Raw genomic sequence first — 19,038 nt, 5'->3', positions numbered from 1 at the left:
GGAATGCACTGAGACGCCAGATCATTCACTAATGTGTAGGCACATACAGTTACACGGTTCATGCAACAAACACCGACCAAATATGGCTTGCGTGTTGCAAGGCACGCCAGTTCCTGCTATCATCCCCACGTTCAAGTTGTTGGAAAATGGTAGTTATTTGATGCTCAATAATGAAGATTGTTCTGGGTTAATTAAAAGTATTCCTTTTATCGTAACAGTAAGTGAACGGGTTATTTGCTGCAGAAATGTTCTATTTCCTCCCACACATGAACATAGGGAGTTTTCAATCTGGCCACAAATACCAACCTTGGGAGCAGATTTCAACGGCATGGCAAGAATAAGAGCTCTTTTGTCTCAGAGAGAGGTGGCCTTGAGTTCGGCCCGTGAAACTTTCGTGCTTCACATAGCGAACACCCGTACAGAGGTGCAGACCCTTTTCAATTCAGATTTGCCTTTCAATTTCAGCAAGATGGTTCGGACTATCTTTAACGCATCCTCCACAAAGGCCCTGGCGCACTTTTTTAAAGTTGTTACCAGTGGTCTCGTGACTTCATTTGAGAAAATCTTTGGAGTCATCCCTGCTTTCTTTCATTCTATTTTCTCCACTCTGCTTCGTGGATTGCCATTTTTACTTGCATTACCAGCGGACGCTCTTGTGCTTTTTTACATTTTTAAATATGGATGTCCCTCCTATGCAACCTCCCGCCCTGCAGCTGCTGACACTGTTCCGCAATCGCATGCTAGAATATTATGGCACAATGCCGTTGGCGATGTTAAGCACGGCATATGGATTATCTTTTCGATTCTCCTACTTCACCTGTGTCCAGCCTGTATTTCACTGCCTGACCTGTGATTTCGATTGGGCCATTGATTTGTGTCTCTGCGGACCGGTTTCTCCTGACGTCGACTTTAATCAGCTGATGACTCCTATCATTACTCACGAGTTGGTTTGTCCTGGCGAAAGGATTATGGCTGTGGCATTGATGCATGGACTAATTGGTCCCTGGAATTTACTGGCGGCAGCACAGTCTTTCTTGGAACAGAGCTTTCTTGAAAACCCACCGAGCTGTCCTCTGATGGTGATAGAGGATCCGGTGCTGGGAGAGCACGTATGTTCTTTTCCGCTTTTAAATTGGATGGCTGAACTGTTTTCAGATGAAGACGGTGACTTCCTATTGGAGGCTGTTGCAGCTTATTTTGCATACACAGTTATGTCATAGACCTTTTTCATGTTTGATATGCTGAGTACTAGCATTTCATTGACTTATTTGTCAAGTTTTTATTATTTACCTTGCCTATTGGCTTAAGACTCGATAAAGTACTTGGCTGTTTTATTTTTCTTTAGCATTAAATTTTCCTAGTTTTTAATGCTTTACCTTGCGGACCGTCCACATATAAACTTGCAATCTGCTCTCATGAGATGGCACTTCTATTATCTTATTCAGTTCGTTTCCGGATCATGGGGAGGTGTCATCTAGGTCCTGGATATCTTTACACCGTGTTAAGTTAGCATGGGCTCATTACCGGTTTAAACGCCATTTTTCCTTTTTTGCAACTTCTGCACACGACACTTAGTTGTTGCTTTAGCTTTCAACCTAGTAGTTCATCGTGGTTTACATGAGAATAATATGTTATTGCTCTACTATCTGCTTTGCTTGTTAAACTATATCTGTACAGCGAGTGCTAAAGTTTCAAGAACAACACGATACAGAATTGTTATGAGGTCTGATCTCCACGACTTCATACTCATAACATAAGTGCAACTTCTGCCAATTCTGGGCATGAGGCGGGTTTTATATTGCTTTGCCGAACACACATACACAACAGTTGATGCGGTTCACATGAAGAGAGAGCTGGTGTATGCTGATGTGATTCCTTCAAATCTAAGACACTAAAGTATGGGCACGCCCTAAACCAACACAAAGAGACCTTCTTAGCAAATAATATAATATGTGTATTAGGGAGGGTGAGATATAAGCAGCCGCGGGCCGTGGAGGGAGTTACGGTGAGGCAGGGAGGCGGGGAGGGGGAGAAGCAGGGTGGAGCCCTCTCCACCCTGCCCCTCCCCCTCCCCGCCTCCCTGCCCCACCGTAACTCCCTCCACGGCCCGCGGCTGCTTATAAGTGTTGCTAACTCTTATTCATTTACAGCATGTTAACATACTATCACCATTCGCTTTTTATGTACTAGTAACTATGCTGGTAATTTTGCTACTGATAATATGTGTACTTGTATTCTCCACCCTGCTTCTCCCCCTCCCCGCCTCCCTGCCTCACCTTAACTCCCTCCACGGCCCGCGGCTGCTTATAAGTGTTGCTAACTCTTATTCATTTACAGCATGTTAACATACTATCACCATTCGCTTTTTATGTACTAGTAACTATGCTGGTAATTTTGCTACTGATAAAATGTGTACTTGTATTATCTAAGATACTACGCCTGAGAAGACGGCATTAGTAAATAAACATTTCAAATACACATGTGTTCTTCTTAACTCCATGTTCTGGTTTCTAAGAAATATATAACGACCGACTGTTCATGAGTTCCACGTATCCTGAGGTACTATAAGTTCATATTCTGGATTGTCTAAACATTGAGAGTTTGTTATATCCAATGTGACACTGTACCTAGCTTGCTAAGGGGTTTTTGATTACTAACGTGAGTTTTGGGACACCCTAATTAGCCGAGGTTCCAATCCTCTGTCCACAGTTCTGTGTGAGAACAGAAACCCTGCGACAGGGGCACCCCCGACCCTTGCTGGAGCTTCATCACACTTGCGATACAACTCCAGCAATGCGCCACCTTTACGGCACAGATACATCACGCATCTGTGCTGTTTTTGCCCCATGATGCGCCGCATTGTAAATGCAGCACACCATAGGTGACGGAACAGCGGCACAGAATGACTAACACATCCCTGGTGATGCGCCAGTCATCATAAATCTATCCCTATGCTTCTTATCTTGTTAGAGATGAACCGCCATATGTATCATCAAAGTTTTTTGCATTTCCTAAATAGCGAACTTTAAGGAATAAATAGCGATTCTTTACCATTCCTAGTTTGCGATTAGCTATTTGCTAATTACAAATTACCCATTCATTTCCTTCATTTCCATAGGGCGGTTGGACTCACTTTTAGCTCGAACGGCTGAATGGATTTCCACGAAACTTGGCAAAATTGTAGGGACTGGTAGCCCGATGTGCCTTTGCTATGTCTCAAGATATATGCTCCAGTGGTTTTTACGAAAATTAACTTTGAAAAATATATATTGGGCTACATTGGCCTATATATATGTTGGAGCCCAAATGTAGCCCAATGTAGCCCAATGAAGCCCAATGTAGCCCAATGTAGCCCAAAGATGGCCGCCAGACACAAAAAAAACAAATGTAGCCCAAATATCAGCCAGATGTAGCCCAACTATAGCCCAGTGACAGAATGACCAATCAGCTTCGCAAACCTCCGTTACGCGAAGCGGAGCGCTGTTACAGATATATATCTTTTTTTGAACGTTAATTTCTCAAAATCCACTGGAGCACATATATTGAGACCTAGCAAAGGCACATCGGGCTACCAGTCCCTAATATTTTGCCAAGTTTCGTGCAAATCCATTCAGCCGTTCGATTATTATTATTATTATTTTTTTTTGCCCCGCGGGGCCCTTTTAAAACCTCCACATCAAACCTAGGGGGTCAGCGAGGATCTACTATGCCCCCTTATGGTTATTTCCCCCTTTGTTTTGGCCTCCTCTTGTCTCTCGATCCTACCGAGAGACAAGATGGCGGCCGCTACGGACTTTTTGGAATGTTGACAGACGCCAGAGAACCAATCAGCTTCGCTTCACAAAGCTCCGTTGCGCGAAAAGTACGCGTCCTGGGACGCTGCCCGGTCCGCTGTTACAGATATATATCTTTTTTTAAACGTTAATTTCTCAAAATCCACTGGAGCACATATATTGAGACCTACAAAAGGCACATCGGGCTACCACTCCCTACAATTTTGCCAAGTTTCGTGCAAATCCATTCAGCCGTTCGGGCTAAAAGTGAGGCCAACCGCCCTATGGAAAACTCAATGTTAAAAACACGTTTTGGGACCCCCCTTTTTTCTCGGCCCCCCCTTGAAGAACCCCCCCAAAATTTTCAGGGGCTGCTCAGAAACAAAATGTGCCATTTTCCTGAAAATTTCAGCCAATTCCGTCCACAAACGCCAAAGTTATTAGACATAGAATTTTCAAAAATCCCATAGAGAAAAAATCCTAACTATATATACCTACTGGCGACCGCCAGTAGGTAATTTATATATATATATATATATATATATATTCACTGAAAAAACCATAGGTTATAGACCATATATAGTTAGGAATTAGCATTTAAAAAACCTTATTTTACTCACACAAAACCATTGAAATTCCATATATAGTTAGTTGCACTAACTATATATCGCGCACCTGCAATCCACTGCTGATGATGTCACATATTACATCATTCATGACATGGTCAGTGACATCACTGATGACATCACTGATGACATCTCAAATGACATCACTGATGACATCACTGATGACATCTCATTTGACATCAATGACCACATCACTGATGATATCATTCATGTGACAATACAATGCATCTCCTCACATTTTAATATAACCTCTGTTTCACCCAGTGTTAAATACAGAATATAATTTTTGAAACCATTGACACACCAATACTAGTTACTACATACGCACTCACTGATTCCTACGTCTACACACACCTTCACTCATTCACCCATACTATCATTCATACATACAATCACTCATCTTTACAACACTATCATATGCACTCATACACCTATACAGACACTCACAGTCTGCCACTCATCCATGGAGTTACTCACACACCTAGTCAGTCCTGTAAAGAATCAATGACACTTCCATTTTCTTGTCTATACAGTTAAACATAGAGCACCTTACATTTTCAAACATATACTAACACATACTTACCTTGTTATACAATCATTGATACAAGTACACATTGATCTGCACAGAGTCACACACCTCCCAGCCAGCCACACACACACTCAGTCTCCCATACAAATACTTGGACAATCAATCAGTAACCCATATAGTTAATCATATAGCTACTGATCAAAACATGCAGCAGTTTACAGAACAACAGACATAATGATGCACAAATTAAGACACTTTAGTCACTAACCCATGCACTCAGTGAGACACATTTAATCACTCACTCATGCATTCAGTCATGCACCTACTAAATCCTTTGTCCAGACACTTATACTTCCACTCATTCTTCAATATGTAAGACACATTTTAACTTTACAGAAACATACAGTCACTGGATGTTGTCATCAGTGATGTCATCAGTGATGTCATTTGAGATGTCATCAGTGATGTCATCAGTGATGTCACTGACCATGTCATGAATGATGTAATATGTGACATCATCAGCAGTGGATTGCAGGTGCGCGATATATAGTTAGTGCAACTAACTATATATGGAATTTCAATGGTTTTGTGTGAGTAAAATAAGGTTTTTTAAATGCTAATTCCTAACTATATATGGTCTATAACCTATGGTTTTTTCAGTGAATTTTCAAGGTTTTGTAAATGCTAATTCCTAACTATATATGGTCTATAACCTATGGTTTTTTCAGTGAATTTCAATGGTTTTTTAATAGCAAATATCATAAGCTGTCGAATGTCAAGTACGTGGTAAGTGAAAACATTTTCGTGTTTATGCACACTGATCTGCTTTGAATGGTGCCCCCCCCCCTCATTTCTATTAGGAGTACTCTCTCTTTGCAGATAGTGAAAGGTAGTTAACGCAGGTCTTTGCCCCCATTGTAATCCGTCGTGCCTGCTTCTCTCTCCATTTGATTCATTGTTATCCAAGTATTTACTGTTTTAGAATTAGTTCTCTTTGGTTCATTCTCTATTTACAAACAAACACAGAGTCGCAATACTCTGTTTAGTCTTTGCAGATAACGAAAAATCGTGTAAAAAAAAAGAAAAGGAATCGAGCAAAATCAGTAGGCCACTAATGGGATCTCTTTTTGACCTCGCTAAAATAGAAACATTAGGAACAACCCCTCATGACAAATACAAAACTAGTGAGATGAACTGAACTCCACACAATGATGGCTGCAAAACAGCTCTGCTCCGCCACCCACCCCGCCCAAAATAACGATAAAGAACGGCTGCCATGATTGGTTGCGGAATGACCACGACGGAGCTACGAAATGGTGCTGCTCTCATGCTAACCCCAGCTTCAGTCTGAAACATCCAGAAACACTGTAGACTACCAATTCGATCAGTTCCGGTAGCGCCCCAATGTAACCCGGTAGAGAAGAACTAGCCCTCCCCTCTTTGACTGATGGTTCTTGTTGCCTGTCCCTTCTGTTGTCATTTAACAGAACTATTTAGCCTGCTGAAAGGGGTTGTGTTCCGACCGCTGGTTGGTGGAGACATTTTGACTATATTCTGTACCTGCGTTGTCGCGTAATGCGTCATATGACGCGCCGCGTTAGCGCATCCGGAAGTCATCCGGGGCGCGCAGCGCGTAACGTAAGCATAACAAGTCATGTGACTTGTTAATAAAACTTTTCATTGGTTCATTTTACTTTTCTTATTGTAATGATGAAAGGCTTGGTCATATGACCTAAAAATTACGCTTTTCATTACTTCCGAACATTATTTTTTCTTAAATATATGTTATAATGTTCCAGGCTAATGTACTTTCCCGGAAATTTTACAACTGTCCTGCAAGTAAAATATATTCTTTTTTCGAGAAAAAGAGCGTTTCTTCGTCCCATGACGGAGCCGTTGAGCAAAAGAGGGTCGACCTGCTGTCTTAGTCGCCGATACGCCTGAATATGAGATTCTTATCGATCACTTTATGTTGCAGGAATAGAAAACACAACAGCCCTTGACCATTTATCTTTACTGCGTTCCTTTGTATTATACCTTTTACCCTTCATGTAATTGGTCTGCTTTATTTCACTTGCCTTTTAATGATTCTAAAACAGTGACTATTATTAAAAACTTTACCAATGTATATACTACTACCATGTTTTCTTTTAAAAACCTTTATTGTGAAAATTTCATTATACAAATACGAGCCTATAACCACGTGGGCCGGCCACGGAGCAAACTGTAATCGTATATGATAAATAGACATTTACACTGTAGAGGAACGTAACGGGCGGGCCATTAGGTTGCAAGAACTAAGGTGTCTAACAGTTACGGAATCGGTGGACGTACATTTTATAATTAAAATACGACAGGGCCAGTTACAATAAAATTATCTAGATATACATTTGCGGGCAAGTACCATGGGTGACGTTAATTCGAACTTTCAACAGTACAGTAATCAATAACACATCAGAACTTAATATCAATAGGGATGTCGAAATATTCAATCAATTCTCGTCCCCGCCCGCCATGTGCTTCAAAACTGCATACGTATCTCGTGATTTCAAGGTTCTGCAACCAGTACACAACAAGGAGTTACGAGTCCCATTTATTCTGGCGCCATTTTGGGCGAGGACGGGCAGGTCCAGGATATAGTCAAAATGTCTCTACCAACCATCGACTATGATGATGTTCATATACTGTATTTATTAGAGTAACACTCAGATGTCCACATGAAATAAATTTGCCACAATCTAAACATGTCATTTTAATCTTTCCAAAGTTCTTCTAAATATTTGGGACCGTTTCCCTTGCCTCTGAAGCTCTCAGTGCCACTTCTTTGATGAATGTACTAGCAGGTCAGGGGTTCTCCTCCAAATCTCTTTTATGCAGCACTATAATTAATTGGTGCCACCTCTCCATATGACAATGCATGGTATAGTTACCACAACTATATTTTTTTTCGGTTCCTCTAGAGAGTTCATCGTGGCAGATGAAGCGTGTAACGTACCGGGCATTTACCTTTTTTTGCATGTACAGGAAAGGAAAAAAAAATCGAGCGTCCGAGTTCTAAGGTGTCCCAGGGCCATTTTAGTGGACCAGGCCCAAATCCAAAGAACAGGCCGCCATTTTGAGAGTCCTGTTGCAGCCGCCTGTCGCTGTAGCATCAAGAGCAGCCGAAACTCAGCTGAATGGCAACTGAAACGGTAAAGGGGCACCCCACTACAGCAGACGAGCCAGGCCCAAATCCAAAGAACTGCTATCTCACAGGCTAATGGGGCGACCCACGCCGAGTTTCAGCATTGTAGGATGACCACACAAGTACAGCAACTTGCTAGACATCACCTCGGTGCCATCCGGATCTCGGCGCCCCACTGCAGATGAAGTGCCTCTCAACTATGAAACCACCACGGTGACATCCGGATCTTGGCGCGTTGTGCTGCCTTCGGCCTATTCGCACATCGGTCCGCTACTGACGCCATCTCACAGGCTAATGGGGCGACCCACGCCGAGTTTCAGCATTGTAGGATGACCACACCAGTACAGCAACTTGCTAGACATCACCTCGGTGCCATCCGGATCTCGGCGCCCCACTGCAGATGAAGTGCCTCTCAACTATGAAACCACCACGGTGACATCCGGATCTTGGCGCGTTGTGCTGCCTTCGGCCTATTCGCACATCGGTCCGCTACTGACGCCATCTCACAGGCTAATGGGGCGACCCACGCCGAGTTTCAGCATTGTAGGATGACCACACCAGTACAGCAACTTGCTAGACATCACCTCGGTGCCATCCGGATCTCGGCGCCCCACTGCAGATGAAGTGCCTCTCAACTATGAAACCACCACGGTGACATCCGGATCTTGGCGCGTTGTGCTGCCTTCGGCCTATTCGCACATCGGTCCGCTACTGACGCCATCTCACAGGCTAATGGGGTGACCCACGCCGAGTTTCAGCATTGTAGGATGACCACACCAACTTGCTAGACATCACCTCAGTGCCATCCGAATCTTGGCATCTCAACGCCTAGTGGTATCTTCCATACAAAAAATATTGTTACGCTGCCTTTGGCCCCATTCGCACATCAGTCCGCAACTTAGACATCACCTCGGTGCCATCCGGATCTTGGCATCTCAGCGCCTTGTGGTGTCAGTCAGAAAATATTGTTGTGCTGCCTTCGGCCTATTCGCACATCGGTCCGCTACTGACGCCATCTCACAGGCCAACGGGGCGCCCCACGCCGACTTTCAGCATTGTAGGATGGCCACACCAGTACCACAACTTGCAAGACACCACCTCGGTGCCATCCGGATCTTGGCATCTCAGCGCCTTGTGGTCTCTTCTACACCGGAAATATAGTAGAAAATATTGTTGCGCTGCCTTTGGCCCCATTCACACATCAGTCCGCTACTGACACCATCTCACAGGCCAACGGGGCGCCCCACGCCGACTTTCAACATTGTAGGATGGCCACAGAAGTGCGACAACTTACTAGACACCACCTCGGTGCCATCCGGATCTTGGCGCGTTGTGCTGCCTTCGGCCTATTCGCACATCGGTCCGCTACTGACGCAAACTCACAGGCCAACGGGGCGCCCCACGCCGACTTTCAGCATTGTAGGATGGCCACACCAGTGCGGCAACTTCCTACACACCACCTCGGTGCCATCCGGATCTTGGCGCGTAGTGAAGCTGCAGCAGCTGCAAATAAGCTTCAGACAGTGTTACAACCGCTGCTCAGAACTCTCAACTATGACACCACCTCGATGCCATCCGGATCTTGGCGCGTTGTATTGCCTTCGGCCTATTCGCACATCGGTCCGCTACTGACGCCGCCTCACGTGCCAACGTATTTTCTCCGCATTTTATACCCTATGCCGCATAACAGGTCATGTGACTTGTTTATAAAACTTTTCATTGGTTCATTTTACTTTTGGTTTCCTAATGATGGAAGGCTTGATCATATGACCTAAAAACAACACTTTTCATTGGATGAAAACTTTTTTTTCCCCCCAAACGATGAAAGCCCCACCTTGTTTCTGGATGTTTCAGACTGAAGCTGGCGTCAGCATGAAAGCACCACCATCTCGTGGCTCCGTCGTGGTCATTCCGCGAGCAATCATGGCAGCCGCTCCCCACCAGAAGCCTGCAGGAGTCGGAGCCCCCAAAACTTTTGATGAATTCTCAAGGCGGAGGGGACGCTTTCGAGAATGGGGTCCAAGACCTAGCAGACAAGCGTCCGATTTCCAAGGTGTCCCAGGGCCATTTCAGTGGACCAGGCCCAAAAAGGAAACAGCCTGCCGCCATTTTGAGAGTCCTGTGACAGCCGCCTATCGCTGCACCGCAAGAGTGGGCGCAACTCAGCTGAATGGCGGATTTTGACACAGTGGACCAAAAGCGGACGGAATGGCAACTGAAACGGTAAAGGGGCGCCCCACTACAACAGACGAGACTCCACCTGGAGAGGCCCGTTCACGCCGCCTCCCCCGGGGCGCCCCACGCCGTTATTCGGAGCAGCATTGTAGGATACCAAAACCAGTGCGGCAACTTACTGGACATCACCTTGGTGCCATCGTTCTGCTGCCTTGGAACTATTCGCACAACAGTTTGCTACTGATGACCCACCCCCCGCGACGCCCCACGCCGTTATTTGCTGGGTGGCAACTTACTAGACATCACTTTTGTGTCATCTAGATTTCGGCGCGTTCTGCTGCCTTGGAACTATTCGCACAACAGTTTGCTACTGATCACCCACCCCCCGCGACGCCCCACGCCGGAAATCTGGACGTTGTGCTGCGTTGGGACTATTCGCACAGCCGACCGCTACTTCGTTGTTTTTCTCTAAAAATGTTTATATGTTATTACTATTTTTGTTTTCTTGTATATATTTATAAATTATTAAAGTTTTATAATCTTACTACTTTGTCGGAGTGCTATATATTTTTAATGTGACACATAATTGTAAAAACTTTGATGTACAAAGAGTCATCCCTGGAATCTTCCGCTTCACGCTCGGTCCCCTCCCCAATCACAATACAGAATGGTTTTCAGATAATAGCAACGCTTCTGCTGTGACGGATCTCATCGAGTGTGGGCCTTGATCTACTATAACTCCTTTGAAGACGGGTGATTCTTTACAGCTGTGGCCATAAACTACATCTGCAGGGCTAGCTGATAGCCTAGGACCGGCCTGGACAATCGGACACAGAGGAAAAGGAGTGTCAGAGGGTGCGGTAGTGAATAGGGCGAAAGGGAGGTGTCGGGCGGGCACAGGGTGTGATTCTCAGGGAAGAACAGCGCAGATGGGGGGAGGTTTATTACCCATGCATAAAACAGAGAGCGGGGGTGACCACTGCCTGGGGGAGATGCTTGCGAGGGTGGGGAGCCATGCTAAGGATCGACAGCGTTCACAGAGTGGATCTGGTCAAGGCATCTAAAATGGCTGCCGTGCACGACAAAAGTGTGGCATTTGAAAAAAGACAAGATGGCGCACACAATGTTTTTCAACAATTCCTGATTTCCTTCGAATCGAACGTTAACAGACGTTGGGGCATATTACCAAGGTTAAGCGATATTTATCCCTAACGATGCTTAGCAACGATTTTTTTACCGTCAGAAATTATCGCAGATAAACCTTGCTATTATCAAGGTTTATCGCAAATACGATAAAAAACGAGCGCAATGCATTAATGTCGCTGAAAACTCCGCGATATTCATGCATTACCGAGCTAATGCTCTTAGCCATGTTATCCACCTCCCATTGGATAACATGGCTAAGAACTGCTCAGGGCAGCTGTTACTTTTTGGAGATATTCGCGCTTATCTCGAATATTTCCAAAAGTTGATAATAGGAGATAGCGATGTTAGCGACTGTTTCCAGTCGCTAACATCTTGGCATGCCCACTTTGCATGTCATTAGTGATAAATATCACTCACATGCAAAGTGGGACCCAAGATGGTCGCTATCTCCTACTAGCCGTCGCTAACTGGTGTTAGCAACAGCTAGGTAATACACATATAATTTTATCTCCGCGAAGCGGAGCGCTGTTACAGATATATATCTTGTTTTTGAACGTTAATTTCTCAAAATGCACTGAAGCACATATATTGAGACATAGCAAAGGCACATCGGGCTACCAGTCCCTAATATTTTACCAAGTTTCGTGCAAATCCATTCAGCCGTTCGATTATTATTATTATTATTTTTTTTTGCCCCGCGGGGCCCTTTTAAAACCTCCACATCAAACCTAGGGGGTCAGCGAGGATCTACTATGCCCCCTTATGGTCATCAGCCGTTCGATTATTATTATTATTATTTTTTTTGCCCCGCGGGGCCCTTTTAAAACCTCCACATCAAACCTAGGGGGTCAGCGAGGATCTACTATGCCCCCTTATGGTCATTTGCCCCTTCGCTTTGGCCTCCTCTTGTCTCTCGATCCTACCGAGAGACAAGATGGCGGCCGCTACGTACTGTTTGGAATGTTTACAGACACCGGAGAGCCAATCAGCTTCGCTTCGCAAAGCTCCGTAACGCGAAAAGTACGCGAAGCGGTGCGCTGTTACAGATATATATCTTTTTTTGAACGTTAATTTCTCAAAATCCACTGAAGCACATATATTGAGACCTAGCAAAGGCACATCGGGCTACCAGTCCCTACAATTTTGCCAAGTTTCGTGCAAATCCATTCAGCCGTTCGATTATTATTATTATTATTTTTTTTTGCCCCGCGGGGCCCTTTTAAAACCTCCACATCAAACCTAGGGGGTCAGCGAGGATCTACTATGCCCCCTTATAGTTATTTCCCCCTTTGTTTTGACCTCCTCTTGTCTCTCGATCCTACCGAGAGACAAGATGGCGGCCGCTACGGACTGTTTGGAATGTTGACAGACGCCGGAGAACCAATCAGCTTCGCTTCGCAAAGCTCCGTTGCGCGAAAAGTCCGCGAACCAGAGCGCTAACCGGTCCGCTGTTACAGATATATATCTTTTTTTAAACGTTAATTTCTCAAAATCCACTGGAGCACATATATTGAGACCTACAAAAGGCACATCGGGCTACCAGTCCCTACAATTTTGCCAAGTTTCGTGCAAATCCATTCAGCCGTTCGGGCTAAAAGTGAGGCCAACCGCCCTATGGAAAACTCAATGTTAAAAACACGTTTTGGGACCCCCCTTTTTTCTCGGCCCCCACTGGACGAACCCCCCCCAAATTTTCAAGGGCTGCTCAGAAACAAAATGTGCCATTTTCCTGAAAATTTCAGCCGATTCCGTCCACAAACGCCAAAGTTATTAGACATAGAATTTTCAAAAAACCCATAGAGAAAAAATCCTAACTATATATACCTACTGGCGACCGCCAGTAGGTAATATAAACACAAAGCTTAGAAGACAGTTCATATTAAATATGTTAGCAACAATTCATAAAAATGAAAGATTAAGTTAACTTATTTTTTTAATATATATATATTACCTACTGGCGGTCGCCAGTAGGTATATATAGTTAGGATTTTTTCCCTATGGGATTTTTGAAAATTCTATGTCTAATAACTTTGGCGTTTGTGGACGGAATTGGCTGAAATTTTCTGGAAAATGGAACATTTTGTTTCTGAGCAGCCCCTGAAAATTTGGGGGGGGTTCGTCCAAGGGGGGCCGAGAAAAAAGGGGGGTCCCAAAACGTGTTTTTAACATTGAGTTTTCCATAGGGCGGTTGGCCTCACTTTTAGCCCGAACGGCTGAATGGATTTGCATGAAACTTGGCAAAATTGTAGGGACTGGTAGCCCGATGTGCCTTTTGTAGGTCTCAATATATGTGCTCCAGTGGATTTTGAGAAATTAACGTTTAAAAAAAGATATATATCTGTAACAGCGGACCGGGCAGCTCCCCGGTTCGCGGACCGGGGCGCGTACCAGAACTTCGCGTAGCGAAGCTGATTGGTTCTCCTGCGTCTGTCAACATTCTAAACAGTCCGGAGCGGCCGCCATCTTGTCTCTCGGTAGGATCGAGAGACAAGAGGAGGCCAAAACAAAGGGGGAAATAACCATAAGGGGGCATAGTAGATCCTCCCTGACCCCCTAGGTTTAATGTGGAGGCTTTAAAAGGGCCCCGCGGGGCAAAAAAAAAATAATTATTTTTTTGTTTTTTTGCGTGGGTAGCGCCCGGTCCGCGAACCGGGAAGCGTTCTGGGCAGCGTACTACAATGAAAAATTAATGATAGACTTTTCAAATGCTGTATGTTAATTGATTGTTGGTTTTGTTGATTATTTTTTATTTTCTTTATTTTTTAAGCATTTTTTTTTTATTGTGATTGTGTTTCATAATTTATTAAACTTTCTAACATTTCATTGTCAGAAATTTCATAATTATCATGGAATATACATTGTAGTCTCTGAGGGTGTAAAATGTCCTCATTTGCAAGGAGGTTATCTACTGCTTGTACACATTGCAGTAGTTCATTGTCCCAAGTTTCATCGAAAAATTCAATATCATTTTCATCAATGATTTCTTGGCTGCTCTCTTGCAGGACAATTTGAAATTCAACTTTCTGTTCGCCTTCCATTTTGCCTGAAATTTAGATTAAAAAAATATATATTAGTAGAGATAGGGCACTGTTGGGATTAATTTTAGATAGGCAGTTTTTATCAGTGAATTTATCTTTGGGCAGTGTATAGTATCAGAGTGGAAGTAGGAATATAAAAAAGTGTATGTGATTTAACGTAAGTAAATTCATAATTATACAAGAGAAGCCTAACTCCATCCATAACTATAACAGAGAAGTCTATCTAAATCTATAACTACTACAGAGGGATAGTATATAACTATCAGAAAAAGTTTACCATATTAACTTATAGTGCACAATATACTTCAGTTTTAAAAATAAAAACTTACCTTTAGAAAGAAGTTGAAGGAATTAGTGAAAATACTATTGAAATGTACAGCAAGAAGTAGTAGTCAAAATGGCTGTGTTTTCTTCTCTTCCTTTATATATATTGAGGTATATAACCAATGAAATGTCAGGTAAAAAAAGTAGAAAATGAAAGTAACATTTTCATTGGTTGTCAATTCCAACACTTCAGATGTGTTTTGTGAAGTAATTTACCTCAGGGTATTTAGAGAGGTCTACAGGCTAAATGGCTCAATGGAATTCCAATCAAATTTGTGAAAATGGTAGGGATTGGTATGTAGTATGAGCTAATCTATATTTGGTGAAATTGTCTCCAGTGGCTTTTCTGTGAACTACTTTCCCACCTTTTTTGATGGTGCGCTTCCCAGGGAGCGACCCGGTACGCGAACCGTTGAGCGCCTCGGTTCGCGGACCTTAAGCGTTCCGGGAGTCCACCATTTTGTGTTTCGGTCTAATTAAGATACAAGATGGAGGGCAAATAATGTTCAGAATGGGTAGAAGGGGGCACGGTAGAGTTATCTTGACCCCCTAGGTTTTGTGAGGGTGGCTGAGGAGGCTTATATGTGCGAAAAAAAAACATTTTTTTTTAAAATTTCGCGAGGTTAGCTCCCGGTTCGCGTACCGGGTAGCGCCCCAGGGAGCGTACTTTGTTGAAAATTAGTGAAAAATGTTAGAGTAAAATAATAATTGTGAGTGATTAGATGTAGGGTAGCTCTGAGAAGAGCTTTTGGGTTTATGGTACATTTAGGTACTTATAAGTAGGTACCAATGCACATTCTTAAATTCAGAGTGAAAATTCTGTTGCCCTCATCTGAGAAGTGAACTCCATCTCCTCTGTAGATATCTTGCATGTAGTAACGCAAGTTATTGTTGTACAGGGAGCCCATTCCATGGTCTCTCATGTAAGCTGAAACAGATTTGTTTACATGCTTCCTCGACTTCTCAATTTGTGGACAAAATTGGTTTGACCACCTCCATTTCTGTCTTTGGCATATATTTGAATATACCAAGGCAGTCTGAGGAAAAAGTGCCATTAATTGCTCAAAGGTGTCCTTTAAAAGCATTTCCAGACCTACACCAGTCAAAGTGCCCAAGTCATTACCTCCACAGTGCACAATTAACAGGTCAGGTTTGGGAAAATGCATAAAGGTTTTCACCAATGGTATCAATTGGTGACATTTTAATCCTCTGTGGCCAAACCACTTAATTTCCACATCTTGTAAATTGAGGTTCGGTAAATTCCTGTTTTCAACGTACCTTTGAGCCCAGTGAATATAACTATGTCCAACAATCCAGACAGAAACATGGTGAGAGAAGGTTCTCCTGCAGTCAGATGAAGTGTGGCAATGAAATGGCAGTTGAAAAAATGAGAGTGTAAAATGAAAAAAAACTGTGGAGTTTCTGTGTTCATGAAGCAGTAACAGTGATTGGTGGATTTTGATTGCTGAAAACAGAAAGTTAGGGTGCACGGATGTGTTCTTTGAAAGATGTATTTTGAGTGGTCAATAAAAAATCATTAAATGAAAGAATGCACTGGATATGCAGGTGCACTGAGAGTTCAGAGTTCAATTGCAACATTGTTGTGTGAACTTGCAAACAACAGAGGTCTTCCAAGAGGTGGTTGCCATGCAGATAAGGCAGAAAGGGCAGAGGGGGGATGGGTTTTCATTTGAAAAAAAGTGAGGGAAGACTTTTGATTGGGTGACATGAGAGATATGTGTGAAGAATTACAGCATTTCTGTGCTTTTGATAGCTGCAGACTCTGGAGTGCATACCTTTTGCTCTGCTGAAGACAAATTGGTGTGTTTCTGAGACTGTTTTCAAACTCAAAGTATTTGCTAAGGTGAGAAAATATTTCTTTAATTTAGATAGAGAATAGTGTGCTTTAAGGAGAAAATTATGAATTATGTGGCGCAAATTGCTTGTAAATATGCTCCCACCTGTGCATGGAAAATTTAGATTTTGAATGTTTGTGTTACATAGCCATGTTAAAAGTGACCCAACCATGCTGGAAAGGCAATCAAAAAACGCTTTCATGTGTCTTAAGGACATTTTAAGTCATTTTCCCATGTGCAGTGTTTTGAAATTATGATTTGAAAATCGTTTTTGGGGAAAAGGAATTATTTTTAAATTTATGACAAGGACATAATGGTGTATGCTTCTTTATAAGGCAATTGACTGTCCCTGATGTTATTTTTCCCATTTTAATGTAAGACCTTTCTCTGTGGCGCAAATTGCTTGTAAATATGCTCCCACCTCTGCATGGTAAATTTAGATTTTAAATGTTTGTGTTACATAGCCATGTTAAAAGTGACCCAACCATGCTGGAAAGGCAATCAAAAAACGCTTTCATGTGTCTTAAGGACATTTTAAGTCATTTTCCCATGTGCAGTGTTTTGAAATTATGATTTGAAAATCGTTTTTGGGGAAAAGGAATTGTTTTTAAATTTATGACAAGGACATAATGGTGTATGCTTCTTTATAAGGCAATTGACTGTCCCTGATGGTATTATTCCCATTTTAATGTAAGACCTTTCTCTGTGGCGCAAATTGCTTGTAAATATGCTCCCACCTGTGCATGGCAAATTTAGATTTTGAATGTTTGTGTTACATAGCCATGTTAAAAGTGATACAAACATGCTGCAAAGGCAATCAAAAAACGCTTTTATGTGTCTTAAGGACATTTTAAGTAATTTTCCCATGTGCAGTGTTTTGAAATTATGATTTGAAAATCGTTTTTGAGGTAAAGGAATGTTGTTAAAATTTATGTGCGCCATATGCCCCCAAATTTCTTTTTCAGCGGTGCAGCAGGGTGTTATTGAGACACCCCTGCACCTTTGGAAAAATTCCTATTTTGTGATGAGCTAATTGCTAATCGCAAATTGCAACCTTCATTCCTATGAGCCTCCTAGCCCATGGAAATGAATGGGTAATTTGCAATTAGCAATTTGCTCATCGCAAATTTGGAATGGTAAAGAATCGCTATTTATTCCTTAAAATTCGCTATTTTGGAAATGCAAAATAGTTATATGATACATATGGCGGTTGATGTCTAACAAGATAAGAAGCTTAGGGATACATTTATGATGACTGGCGCAATGAAGTGGACATCACTTACTTCATTGGTAGAGCTTTACATGTATTATGTCCTCTGTATTCTTCATCAAGCGTAACTTTAATCTGCAATCCTGAGTAGGCCTCACCTTAAACAAACCTCTGGATAGGCCACATCTTATTGTCATCCTGAATTAATCATTTAAAATGCTAGGGACAGATTTATGATAGGTGTATGCCTCTTTTGCGCCACTTAGAAAACACTGTCCATGGGGAAATGACTTAAAATGTCCTTAAGACACATGAATGTGTTTTTTTAAAACGTTTGCAATTTTTTTGGGTCACTTTTAACATGGCTATGTGACTCAAACAGTCAAAATCTAAATTCGCCATGCACAGGTGGGAGCATATTTACAAGGAATGTGCTCCATGGGGAAAGGTCTTATAATGTAATATGGGAAAAATGACGTCAGAGACACTGAAATGCCTTATAGAGAAGCATACACCATTATGTCCTTGTCATAAATTTGCAAACCATTATTTTTCCCCAAAAACGATTTTCAAATCATAATTTGAAAACACTGCACATGTGGAAATGACTTAAAATGTCCTTAATTTAAAATTTGCTATTCCTTATTTTGCGATTGCACTGAAGGATTTGCAAATTTTGCGATTCCTTAAATGCAATGTATCAAACAAAAAATATGTAAAAAATGATATTAAGGATTTGGAAACTACCACCAACTTCTAGTTTGTGGTAATTTGCGAATTCTTTTCAAAAAGCATTTTTTTCCAAAAAACAAAAGGTCCCATATGACGCCCATACATGCCCTTAGGGCATGTATGTGTGCCATATGCCCCCAAATTTCTTTTTCAGGGGTGCAGCAGGGTGTTCTTGAGATACCCCTGCACGCTTGAAAAAATTCCTATTTTGTGATGAGCTAATTGCTAATCGCAAATTGCAACCTTCATTCCTATGAGCCTCCTAGCCCATGGAAATGAATGGGTAATTTGCAATTAGCAATTTGCTCATTGCAAATTAGGAATGGTAAAGAATTGCTATTTATTCCTTAAAATTTGCTATTTAGGAAATGCAAAATAGTTTGATGGTACATATGGTGGTTCATCTGTAACAAGATAAGAAGCTTAGGGATACATTTATGATGAC

Source organism: Lissotriton helveticus, chromosome 4_1, assembly GCF_964261635.1.
Source record: "Lissotriton helveticus chromosome 4_1, aLisHel1.1, whole genome shotgun sequence".
Lineage (NCBI taxonomy): Eukaryota > Metazoa > Chordata > Amphibia > Caudata > Salamandridae > Lissotriton > Lissotriton helveticus.
Note: the sequence above shows the minus strand (reverse complement) of the source record.